Source organism: Molothrus aeneus, chromosome 3 (assembly GCF_037042795.1).
Source record: "Molothrus aeneus isolate 106 chromosome 3, BPBGC_Maene_1.0, whole genome shotgun sequence".
In the NCBI taxonomy this organism is placed as follows: Eukaryota; Metazoa; Chordata; class Aves; order Passeriformes; family Icteridae; genus Molothrus; species Molothrus aeneus.
In genome coordinates, this window is record NC_089648.1 from 42,396,151 (window position 1) to 42,408,722 (window position 12,572).

The window sequence follows — 12,572 nt, forward strand, 5'->3', positions numbered from 1 at the left end:
GCTATGAGCTGCCTCATAGGCCAGAGAGCTGATGAGTATTCATGAGTAAAGCATGAGAATCAAGAATAATTAAATTTCATCAGATAAAATGATAACTCTGGAGGGGGGTGAAAAAAGCCTTCATACTTCACCAGAGAATGGGCATTCAGAAATGGGAAAACAAGTCATTACACAAGCCCCAGGATTTATTTCCTTTCAATCTTGTTTGACAACTAAAATGTAATAAAATGGAAAAAACAAGGAGGCTGCAAATAAAGAGGTAGCTATTGACTAATGCAATACAAAACATTAAATGGTATAATAGCAGCAGCAGCAGCAACACTTCCCTCAAAATCTAATATTGAGTCTGTGTTTTTACTGGTGTGATTTTTGCCTGGCACATGAAATAGCTGCTGCCAGTGAGCAATGGAGATTGATGTCTCTGCTGAGGAGATGGACAAGACTGAATCCATGCTCTGACGTGTGTGTCCTGCTACTTCCGTAATGCTCATGGAGGCTGCAGCAAACACGCTTAAGCAAAGCGCTTTATTGTTTTGGGATGGAAAACTGCTGTTGCTAAAGCGCATGTGTGTTGTATATCTCTTCAAAGTCATGAGCAGAGCTGCACATTACTGCTGAGTTTTTGTAAAATTTGGCTGTTAAAATTAGGCTTTAAAAATGGCTTCTGTATACTGCAGTATCTCTGTTTGTGTATGATATTGAAGAATATCACACCAGGTTGAGCAAAGAGCATCCACAACTACTGGAGGAGGGAGGGAAGGGAGCATGACTTGGCTTTGCAAGGACCAGGTTGTTTTTTATGGACTAATGCAGCCTAAGTGAATTAGAGGCATAGAACGGCCACCTTTGTAACTGCATTGTGTGGGTGGGCTTTTGTCTTGAATGGTATCATAGTAACTCACAATTCAGCAGGTGGGAGGAGAAGCCACAAAAAAGGGCTCTTTTATTTATGACAACAAAAGGAATAAATAAAAATTTTCTCCCTAAAAGATGTCAAAAGCCAGGCTAAAATATGTTGTGATGAGAATTTGTTTTGGTTTAGTAGAGAAATACATTTGAGGTTACAAGACAATAATTTTAGTAGTAGCTGAGGGTTTAAACCCTTGTCACAAATGTGTATCAGTACTGAAGGATTGCAAAACACTATCTGTAGTTCAGTGTTCAGGAAGTAACAGTGGTTGTGTTTTATTTGGGCTACTTTATTTCTTTTTTAATGTTTATGAAAGTGCATCCAAGGCAATAGTAAAATCCCATGTGAGATACAGAAGGTGCAAATTACATCTTCATTGCACTGTAAAGCATATAAAGTTGCTGGGTTTCAACTTTTTAATGTGTGAAATCTCAACTGCAGGAGAACAATAAAAGAAAAATTATTTATTCTATTTATTTCTCTTTTTAGCTATTTGATATGACTAAAATTTTTATTTCTGACAGGCAATAAAAAAACCAGTTAGGGAGGTTTGCAATATCCTTGTTTTCTCTATTTATTACAGATTCTAAATTCAAGGCTAACATTTTTACTTATTTCTAAAGACAAATACTCAATTAAAAAAAAAACCTCAGAGTGACCTGAAGAAGTCTGTGGGGGAGATACATTCTTACAGATCCTCTGTTTCACACAGCACTGTCATTTCCTGAAGTCTATGGAGTTCTCTGTCTTAGGAATTGTGATTTTTGTCTTTGGATTACTCTTTCAAGGACAATATTTGTATTGCAAAACAGATAAGGGCAGTGTCCCTTTTCTAACGAAGATATGTAAGCATAATGTGATCTCTTCCTTACCTACATGTATGGTGTTAGTTTGCCTTCCTCATATTTATCATGTTGTTAATAGGGTTCAATTTTTCTTTTAATTTTCTCACATTCCCCATTTTTACTTTAACAGGAATTTTGCAAGGGCCAGAAAAGGAAAACCTTTATACAAGGAAACCCTTTAGCTCAAAACCAATAAAGGTAGCCTAGAAAAAGGAATATAAAAATGCACTTTAGAAGAAACATTACTGAGAGAGGAACACAAGGTTCTATGAACTTTTAAGACACTGTTATGTGTTTAGCTTAAGCAAAAATAGAAGTTAAGATATTTGCAATAAAATTTTCTTGTGGTCACATTTCTTTTGAAAATACATTAAAGTGATTGATCACAAAAATCACGTCACCCTTCACAATGAGAGACTACCTGTCTGTTCAAAGACTAGACATTGGAAGCAACTCTACTAAGTTTGAAGTTTCACTGGTATGAAGTAGGTTAATTAAGGTTAGAGAATAACTTTGCCATAAATTTTAATGTCTTGGAACTAGTGTGCTAGTGTTGAGAAATGCAGTTGCTTGTGTCTATATAGAAAAAAACTATTTCCACCTAGGTGACCAAATATAAAGAATGTTTTAACTACCTGGGACATTCACTTTTCATATTTAAGTAAATAATCTAAACACTGTTTCCAAAACAGAAAGTTGAGATCTGTTTTATAGGCTGTTGTGTATTAGGATTATAATGCAATCTACTTGACAATAAATCTTTCTATAGTTATTGTGCCACAGATGAATGATTTTAAACAACAATGATGTCAGTAATCTTGATCTTTGTGATGTTTTGATAGGCATGATTATGTACCCATGCTTTTCATCCCCTTTGTCCATGTCTTTCTGAGCTCTATTTGCTTATACAGATTGTGAGGCAATAGTTACAGTGGTGTGGTACATCTGTATCAATTCTTGTAAATTAAAATGTACCTTTAGACCATCAAGTGATGCTAGCATACTTCCAGCTACCAAAAAAGAGAAAAAGAACAGCTAAAACACAAACACCCTGCTAGAGGACATTGGCATATGTGGCTTTTTCAAAACTAAGCTTTTGTATCTAGTTTTCCAATCAGTGTGCACAGCAAAATAAAGTCTGATGCATTGAATTGCATATGGAGAAAGCATACTATTTAACATATTGTTCTGTGCAGTAAGCAGCTCTAGCATGAATGGGCAGAAGGGAAGTCTGCACAGTTAGGACTACAGCTTTTGCAAGGTCATCTTCTCCTGACTCAACCTTTAAGAATATGATTTAAAAGCTTTTTGACTTTCTTCAGCAAATGGCCTTTGGCAGGATTAAGCTGTGCTGCTGCCAATCCAGCTCAATACCAAGCATGTTAATGAGGTGTCTTGGCCTTTTTAATAATTCTACAAGCAGGGTAGTCCATTCAGCAGTGACTGAGAAAGTTTAATCAAATAATCTCATTGTTCCAAATTTATCACCACAATAAAAGAATCTACTAAGGAAATACAAGATGAAAGAACTCATTTTTAATGCTATATCATTTTCCACTAAGAAGCAGTGCAGCCTTGAGGCTCACAGCAGTGCTAATGTCTGCCTCTGTCTGTATGCACTGTATAGGGGTGTAGGAACCTGCAGGAACGACCTGCATAGCAAACTCTGCCCCTGGTTCTTACTGTTGCTCTCACTAAAAACTTATACTCTTAAGAGATTTACCTTTCCTAATGAAGTCTTTTGATTTCAAAGAACATACGGGGAAAAGTGTAGTGAGATACAGTCTTTATTCATGACAGGATGAAATCTATCCATTGTAGGAGACAAAAGGTGAAGAAAGGACACTTTTTTGTATATTGAGGGGAGAAGTGAGGTCTGAGTTGGTGCAACAGAATAGTTACAGTAGCTTCCAAAATTAATTCCAAGTCTGGAAAAATAAGTATGGTTAACTTACAAATAGGACTTAAAATGCATACATAGAAGTAAGCACCTTTGCCCCACACTTTGGAACCATTTGGCAAAAGGGTAATGCTTTTTTGATCTTCTATGCTTCCAGATCAAAAATTTAGCTGTGGGTTTTTTAATGTTTCAGACACATGTGCAGCTTCAAACAGCTACCATTAATTTTATACAGTAAAAATTGCCTGTCAAATCAGTTTCCAAGTCTTTCTTTCCCTTCAGAAATCTCTCCTGCTGAGAAATCTGTGCAGTCCAAGGCTAGTGGCACATTTTTTTGCATTAAAAAAATCCAACTTTAAAAACACCTTCAAAACTAGAAAACAGCCCATAAGTTTATCTGAAGGGTGAGAATTATTAGGTTTTTCTTGGGGCTAGCACAACTTCCAGATAAGCAACTTTAAACATAACATGAATATTGTACTCTAGTTTGCTAAAGCAACTTCCTTCCCTGAGCACAAATCCAATAAAAGTTTTCTTTCATGTTCTTTCTGGAGTCCTTAATTCTCTTTCCTATATCTTTCCCCCTCATTCCCTGGTTGTTTGGCTCACCTTTCAGCAAACCTGTGGGACAAGGGAGAACTAGGAGTCATGCACAGCTAAATACAGAAAACTTGCAGTACAAGTATCCAGCCTTTCCTTAACCTGGGTTTTGTAGCCTGCTATTTCTAGCACAAACAAATAATGTGAAATGGCAGAACATGAAGGGATATCAAGGCTACATAGTATACCAATGGACTTTGAGCTTCACGCTTCTGGCATTTCTCAAGATATGGGATATTGAAGAAGTCTGTTCTGCATTCTCTCATTAACACCTCCTTTTGGGGCTCTTGCTGGAGGAAGGAAATGTTACTATTTTTCTCTCTTTTCAGTTCAGTTTTTGATTGGAACTTGGAAGAGAGGCACTGGCAGGGCTCGTACGCCACTAAGACATGATGAGTTGTCCTAATTTTTTTATGCACTTCTCATCTAACAATGGATATCAAAACAAAAAATAGGTCTATTTTCCATCCCAAATATAAAGAACTTCTATTTTCCACTGTGTCTGTCAAAGAAAGAAAATGAACAGTTTATATTCAACCACTTCAAAGTAGCAGATTAAAATCAGCTTTCTATAAAGCAGCGTACTTCCCAGGAACTGGGACACTAACTGTGTATGGCCCTTCCTAACTATAATAGGCAGCTAGATTGTCATTTCCAGAGCTTTCCAGTTGCTTCCAGCAAGGTGTCATGACAAAAATTCTGATGCTTATTTGGTTTTGCCATGCATTGCATGGGGATCAGAGCAATGTGAGAGCTCATGTGAAAAATTTGCTCTCACTTGTCTTAAATTCATCTGACTGCTCTCTCAAGCACAGTGTTGGTTTCTCTGCTTGAGAGAGCAAGGGTGATTGTGTTGGAGGTGGTCAGGCTGACTTTTGCTTCTCCTTCAGTCTTCATTTGACCATTCTCTGACTGCTGTATCAGTTTTTCTTGGTTCTCTGGGTTTATTTCAACCACTTCAAGATGGTATTAAGTATTTTAAAAACATGAATGTAAGCAAATAACTAGGATGGACTAGACAGTTTCTGCTTTTTTTTTTTGTTGTTGCTGATTCAAAATATTTTGTATGTGAAAAGCATTATGCTCGAAGTTGCATTCCCGTTCAATCTGAACATGCTACAATTAGTCCCATGGATAGAGCTGGAGTCATTTGGGTTATGCAGCAGCATTATATTCATGTGGATGTCAAATTTGACCCCAGCTGGAGAAAATGAATAGCTTTGCCATACAGCATTTCCATATATTATATAGGACTTTTATCACATATATTGTATTTCTGTCCAACACCCAAATACCCTGGGACAGGAACAAGTTATTAATATCTTGGGCTTATACCTTCAGTACTAAATATAAAAATACTAAGAAGCAGGACTATGCATCAAATGCAGAATAATTGGTGAGAAGGGCAATTAAGTCTTTCCTTGCTTAAGAAGGGAGCTAATTTGTCTTCTAAAGACTCAGGTTCTAAGGCTGACTTTTATGAACTGGGAAAGAAGGACCACATCAACTTCATGCTGGCTGGTGTTTATACAGTAGTGATTGGTTTGTTGCCTGATGAAATATTGTTGCTATCTTAGTCTAGTATGTCAGAGAATCTTTTAAATGTAAAATTCTTATCTTGGGGTGGGGGTTGGGAGAAATAAAAAATGCACTTACCTTTCTCATGAAAAGAGTAGTATTTTGATAAATGTAAACTTCCATCCCAGAGAATCTTCTGGCAAGCTAGTGTTGATGAGAGGTGAAAATAAATACAGTTTAAGTTATATTTTCCTTTGATATGGCATCACACTGTAGACAACAATGCTAATATATCTTAATGGCTGTGCCTTTTAAGAGCTGAATATCAGTCAAGCATATAATTTCATGCTGTCTGGAAAAACATAAAAAGGAGTATCTAACAGGACAGGATAAGGCACCACACTCTAGAATAATTAGATATTGTTTCCTTGCTATAGCATTCTTCCTTTTAGAAAAATACAGTTTCCTAACCCTTCTGTGTTTGAATGATTGCAGGTGTTTTACTAAAGTAATAAACTCTCACCAGTAAGAGGTTCAGAAAGCTGTTCTTAGTGGCTCCAGCTTGGTGCTGCATACCATTTTGCCCACTATTCCTAGAGTAGGTATATTCTGCTTAGCTAATTTTTTTCCTTACACTTTGTGGAATTGCTAGAATACCACAAGATTTTCTTCTCCTTTTATTAAAAATCTTAAAACAGCTCCATAAATCTACAAATTCCAAGTCATCTGGAATCCAATACTTTATGCTTTATTGTCCAATGCCATATAGCCATAGTTTTAGCTACAATGCTTGAACATAATTAAAATAATATACATAAGAATTTTTACTTGCATGTCTCCAGCAGCTGCTATTTTTAAAAAAGAAACATCCCTTACAGCAAGGTTTGGTAAGATCCTAAGAGGTAGCTGTTGGTAGACGTTGCTGTTGCAGCTTATAAAATTTTGAAATGTCATCTTTATTAAATGTTTTAGTGAACTTTAAGATGTTCACTCCCATGCATTTTTTTCTGTGGTGTTCTGTTTTTGGTTCATCCCAGTTCTCCCCTGCCCTGAGCGGCGGTGGTTTGTCCCTGCCTTGGGCAGTTTCCTGTCAATCCATTTGCTCCACCTAGGTTGCCATAGTCCCGCAATGTATCCAAGTTCTCCCCACCCCAGGCCCTTGTCTGTCACCCAGCGGCCCATCCCTTTCTTCTAGATTCTTCTCTCCTGGGCGTTGGGTGATTGGGCAGGAGCTGGGGCCCCTCCTCAATTTTTCTTTGATTCGTTGGTTCAACCTGTCACTTGTATTATGTATCTAAGTATTGATGTTCCTATTCGTTGCTGTAAGTGTACACCCCTACCCGCCCCCTGTCTTTATAAGTTGTTGCACTCCAGTTTTTCTTTGGCTCGGGTAGCTCAGGCACTCCCAGGTTATCCCTCCCCGTCCTGCACCCGCCTTGTCAGACGAATAAATCTGACTTCCCTCGGCTACCTGAGTCCTCCCTTTCTTCTCGCGCGCTTTCGTGGCTTTCGCCCTCCCGTGGACTGCGGACCCACAGGTGTGGACCTGACCCAGAGTCGGGCAAGCACCTGGACTGCGAGCTGGGCTGTGGAGTGCCGGGACTCCAGCCATCCGCGCAGCCGCAGGCTTGGCGCCCAACGTGGGGCAGCCATAGGACGCCGCCGTTCCAGCACAGCTTCGAGGAGTCACCCGGGGAGTCCCCCTGGAGAGCTGTCGGCTGGGACCGGAGCCTACTGCCTTGCGAATTTGGATTATAAATTTCCTGCTGGGCGACAAGCCGCCCCTTAGTGCAGCACGCCCTCGTTTTAGAGGAGCGGTGCTCCTGGGGGATAAGGACAGCACCTCCTTGCAGCACCTCAAGGAACTGTCCTGCGCGTGAGACCTCCCCTGTACTGCAGCTTTCGTTGGACCCACCGGCAGGGTGAGTTTCTTGGGGCCGTTTGCGGCATCACCACCTTGCTCTTTTCTTCGTCTTTTCTTTCCTTCTCTTTCTAGAGCAAGGGCCGGGTTGGGTTCCCCTTTTTCTCTTTTCATTTCGGTTTCTTTAACTTTCCCTGCAGTATTTGGGTTGAGTTGAGTTGCGGATTTCCCCAATTTCCATTTTCGCGGGATGGGTGCTAAACTGTCCGCAACTCAAAAAGGGATTTATTACCAAGTTGTGGGATCCCTGGGGGGAGGGAAGTCTAAAGTTAATAAGAAAGAAATAAAATGCTTAGTTCGGTGGCTGACCTCCAGTTTTCCAGACGTTTCTCCAGCCTCGGTTCTGGACCCCATTTTCTTAAAAAGAGTCCAGTCTAAATTGCTAAGGGGTATCCAGACCGGGGAGCGTTCGTTGGAGAGACACTTATATTGGATTTCTCTTTTAATGTCTGCTCAAAAATCGAAATTTGATTCTAAAAGGCAGCCACCGGATCCCCAGTTCTGCCCCAGTTCTCCCTGTCCCTCTGCCCCTGTCCCTCGTTCCCGCAACCCTCTTTCCCGCTCCGAGTCCCGGGGGAGAGCAGCCCGCGTCAGCCCCACGCCAGGTGTCCACCATTCCCTGGGCTCCCCCCCAGCTCGGACCCCTCGCCCCAGAGGACCTGGCCAGTCTCCTGGGGAGCCTAACCCAGTACCCTCTGCTCCTACCCCCACTACCCCTGTTAAGTCCAAAGTTCGTTTTCAGTCTCCCCATCAAAATGGCTCCTCTAAGCCACAAGATGGCGGAGACCGCATGGTTGTGGCGGGAAACCCCCTTTCTTCTTCCCATAAATCTCCCTTCCCTGCTCCCGCCCTTCCCTCTTCTTCCCCTCCCCTTCCTCCGCCTCCGTCTCCTCCCTCAACTCCTCCCCCTTCTCCTCTCCTCCCCCCGCCTCCTGCTTTCCTTTTGGAGTCGGCGAGCTCCTCCCATGAGGGCGTGCAGTCTGTTGTAGATCCTCCCACCCAGTTCCCACGCCACGCCTCCTCCTCTCCCACTTCCGGTTCCCACGCCTCCCCTTCCGCTTCCCACGGTTCGGTGGGGGGGGGGGAGGAGGCGTGGGATGCCGGAGAACGGAGCCGGCTGTTGTCCCGTCAGCCGCCCCGGTCGCTTTCCATCCGTTGGGAGAGGGTGCGACGCTGGCGCAGTGGGTCCCCTTCTCCCACTCCTCTATGAAGGAGCTGTGCAAGGCCCAGAAAGAGTTCGGGCGGGACTCTGAATATTTTCGGGGACTCCTTCAGGCAGCTCTGTCGGAGTCGGCAGTAACACCGGCCGATCTTCGCAGAGTTTTCTCCTGCCTCCTCAACCCCACCGAGCAGGTGCTTTGGGAGGGGGCATGGAGAAAAGAAGTCCTGAAGGTGCTCCCGTCCCTATGGGACAGCCCGAGCTCTGGCCTTAGCACGTCGGGAGAAGTGCTCTCAGTAGACCATCTTCTAGGGACCGGGAACTGGGCTGATGGCTACTCCCAGGCGAGGGCCATCCCCTTGGAGGCACTACAGCAGACTGCTCGAGCAGCAGAGAAAGCGTTCCTGGGGTTGCGGGCGGCAGCGCCTCAGATCCCATACTCTCAAGTGTTTCAGGGCTCGGAAGAACCATTCTTAGAGTTTGTTGAGCGACTCCGGAAATCGATCAACAGCCAAGTGGAAGGCGAGAGTGTGCGGGCCGAACTATTAAAGCAAGTAGCGTTTCTAAACGCGAACACGGCCTGCCGCGAGGCCATCAACAGCCTTCCCCTGGAGCCGTCTCCCACGCTACGTGAAATGCTGGAGGTGTGTGGGAAAAAAGTTTTAGTTCCATCACCCGCTGGAGCGCCTCCCGCCGTCATCCACCGCCAAAAAGACGCCTCCCCGTCACGTCGCTGCTGCCGCTGAAGAGACCACTCCACCTGCCGACTGTTGTCCTGCCCTCAAGGGGCCAACTCCACCATCAGCCTCTGCTCCCAACCAAACAGCTGCACCTTGCCATCTGTGCGGCAAGGTTGGGCACTGGATGCCTCAGTGTCCACTGAGGAAACAGTTTTACGAATTCAAGAAGGCACAGCAAGGGGCCTCAGAAAGGCCGCCTCAAAAAAACTAATTTTGCAGCGCAGTGCCCCCCTGCGCCAGGACAGAAATAAGGAGGCAGACCCTGGCACCATAACACCTAGGGGAGAAGGGGGGAATGAAGGGAGTCAGCCTCCATCATCACCGGACTTGACTTTTCGCCCAACTCAGACAGAATTAACTACCTTGTCTTGTGTTTCCTCCTGCAGGCTGCAGCTCGCGGAGCCACTCCATCTTCGTTCCGCCGATTTTCATCAGGTTGCTGTACTTCCGGAGTGCCCAGAGGATTGGGAGCGGGTGCGCTGCAAGTATATCGTACTCGGAGACACAAAGACGATTCCACCGGGAGTGGAAATTGTTCCGGGTCTGTTGTCGGCGGGCTCGGAGCAGTTTTCACTCCTGCTGCACTGTGTCAGCCCTCCTCTTTTCATGCCCAAGGGGCAAGTCATTGCACAGGCCATCCGAGTGTCAGAGCTGAGCCCGAGTACAGCATCTCCATCAAGCGCTCAGCCTGAGTCATCACAGCAGTACTCGGTGGCCTGGGCTCAAGCCCTCGGGTGAGAGAAGCCGAAAATAATGTGTCAGCTTTCTAAAGGAGGAGAGAGAGTCGCGATGTGCGGCCTGCTAGACACCGGGGCAGATGTCACGGTCATTCCCTCTCGGGAATGGCCGTCACATTGGGATCTGCAAAACGCTCCTGGGCAGATCCGAGGTGTAGGGGGTCTTCAATTAGCGAAACAATCAAAGAGCATTGTACAAATTACGGGGCCTGACGGACAATTGGCCTCAGTCCGTCCATTTGTCTTAGATTACACAGAGCCCCTGTGGGGAAGAGACCTTTTAGCCCAGTGGGGAGCCAGAATTGACCTACCTGCGGCTCCCCAGGTTTTTCAGGCGGCGGCCACTGGTGAGCGCCCCACCTGGAAACTGAATTGGCTTTCTGATACACCAGTTCAGGTGGCGCAGTGGCCGCTCAATAAACAAAAATTAGCGGCGCTCAACGAGCTCGTGCAAGAACAAGTGCGTAAAGGCCATTTGGTGGAGTCCATGTCGCCCTGGAACTCCCCCGTTTTTGTTATCAAAAAGCCAAACAAAGATAAGTGGCGACTTTTGCACGACCTCCGGCAAATCAATGCCATCATAAAAGATATGGGGTCTCTTCAACCAGGGATGCCCTCCCCAACAATGCTCCCCCAAAATTGGAATCTGGCCATCATTGATATTAAAGACTGTTTCTTTCAAATTCCCCTACACCCGGAAGACGCGCCACGTTTTGCCTTCACGGTTCCCTCCATCAACCGTGAAGCCCCAGGCAAGCGCTACCACTGGACAGTTCTTCCGCAGGGCATGAAATGCAGCCCTGTGATCTGCCAGTGGTATGTCGCTTCCCTGCTGTCCCCGATCCGTGCAGCGGTGGAAAACGTCGTCATTCATCATTATATGGATGACATTTTGATTTGTGCGCCGACCGATGACTTGCTAGCCCATGCTCTTGACCTGACAACCAATGCGTTGGTTGCTGCAGGGTTTGAATTGGCGCAAGACAAAATTCAACAGATGCCGCCTTGGAAGTACCTTGGCCTTGAGATCACAAAGAGGACCATTGTTCCTCAAAAATTGGCAATTAAGACAAATATCAAGAGTTTGGCTGATGTCCATCAGCTGTGCGGGTCATTAAATTGGGTAAGGCCTTGGCTAGGCATCCCCACCGAAGACCTAGCCCCCCTTTTCAATTTATTGAAAGGGGGAGAGGAGCTCTGTTCTCCCAGGACCCTTACCCCGGAGGCCCAAGCAGCGCTGGAAAAGATTCAAAGTTCAATTGCGGCCAGGCAGGCCCATCGTTACCAACCGGGCCTGCCCTTTCGTTTCATAGTGTTGGGGAAATTGCCACACCTCCATGGGCTGCTCTTTCAATGGGACAGTAACATCAAAAAGAGCAAGGACCAAGGCTCGGGGGACCCCCTCCTGATAATAGAGTGGGTGTTCCTCAGCCATCACAGGTCCAAAAGAATGACACAGCCACTTGAGCTGGTGGCGGACCTGATCCGGAAGGCAAGATCACGGATCAGGGAGCTGGCAGGTGTGGACCTGGAATGCATTCACGTCCCTATAAAATTTGATTCGGGCCACCTCAGAATGAGGATGTTTGAGAATGTTTTGGAAACTAATGAAATGCTTCAATTAGCCCTGGATAGTTACACCGGCCAAATTTCAGTTAATCGGCCGGCCCACAAATTGTTCAATCAAGAATTTACATTAACAATCAAGTCAGTTCAAAGCAGGGTTCCCCTTGACGCCTTGACAGTTTTTACAGACGCATCCGGAGCATCCCACAAGTCAGTGATGACTTGGCGGGATCCTCAAACTCAGCGGTGGGAGGCAGACATTACAGTGGTTGAAGGTTCACCACAGGTAGCTGAGTTGGATGCAGTCGTCAGGGCGTTTGAGAGGTTCTCCGAGCCTTTCAATCTGGTCACAGATTCGGCGTATGTTGCTGGTGTAGTATCCAGAGCAGAAGGTGCCATCCTCCAAGATGTCTCAAACATCCGACTTTTCGAGTTGCTCTCGAAACTTGTCACTCTAGTCTCCCACCGAGAGCAACCCTTTTACGTGATGCATGTCCGGTCCCACACAGATTTGCCGGGGTACATTGCGGAGGGCAATAGGCGTGCAGACGCTCTTGCCTCTCCTGTTCAAGTAGCCCCGCTCCCTGATCTTTTCGGGCAGGCCAAACTTAGCCACCAGCAGTTCCACCAGAACGCTCCTGGCCTGGTTCGCCAGTTCCACCTCACCCGCGAACAG

At 45.1% G+C, this 12,572-nt stretch overlaps 1 protein-coding gene across 1 annotated transcript in view; it reads left to right on the forward strand.

Annotated features, from left to right (window-relative positions):
* The window catches only part of LOC136554648 (uncharacterized), a 32,915-nt gene that overhangs the window by 17,523 nt on the left and 2,820 nt on the right, over positions 1 to 12,572 (forward strand). The gene's annotated exons all lie outside the window — the stretch shown is intronic.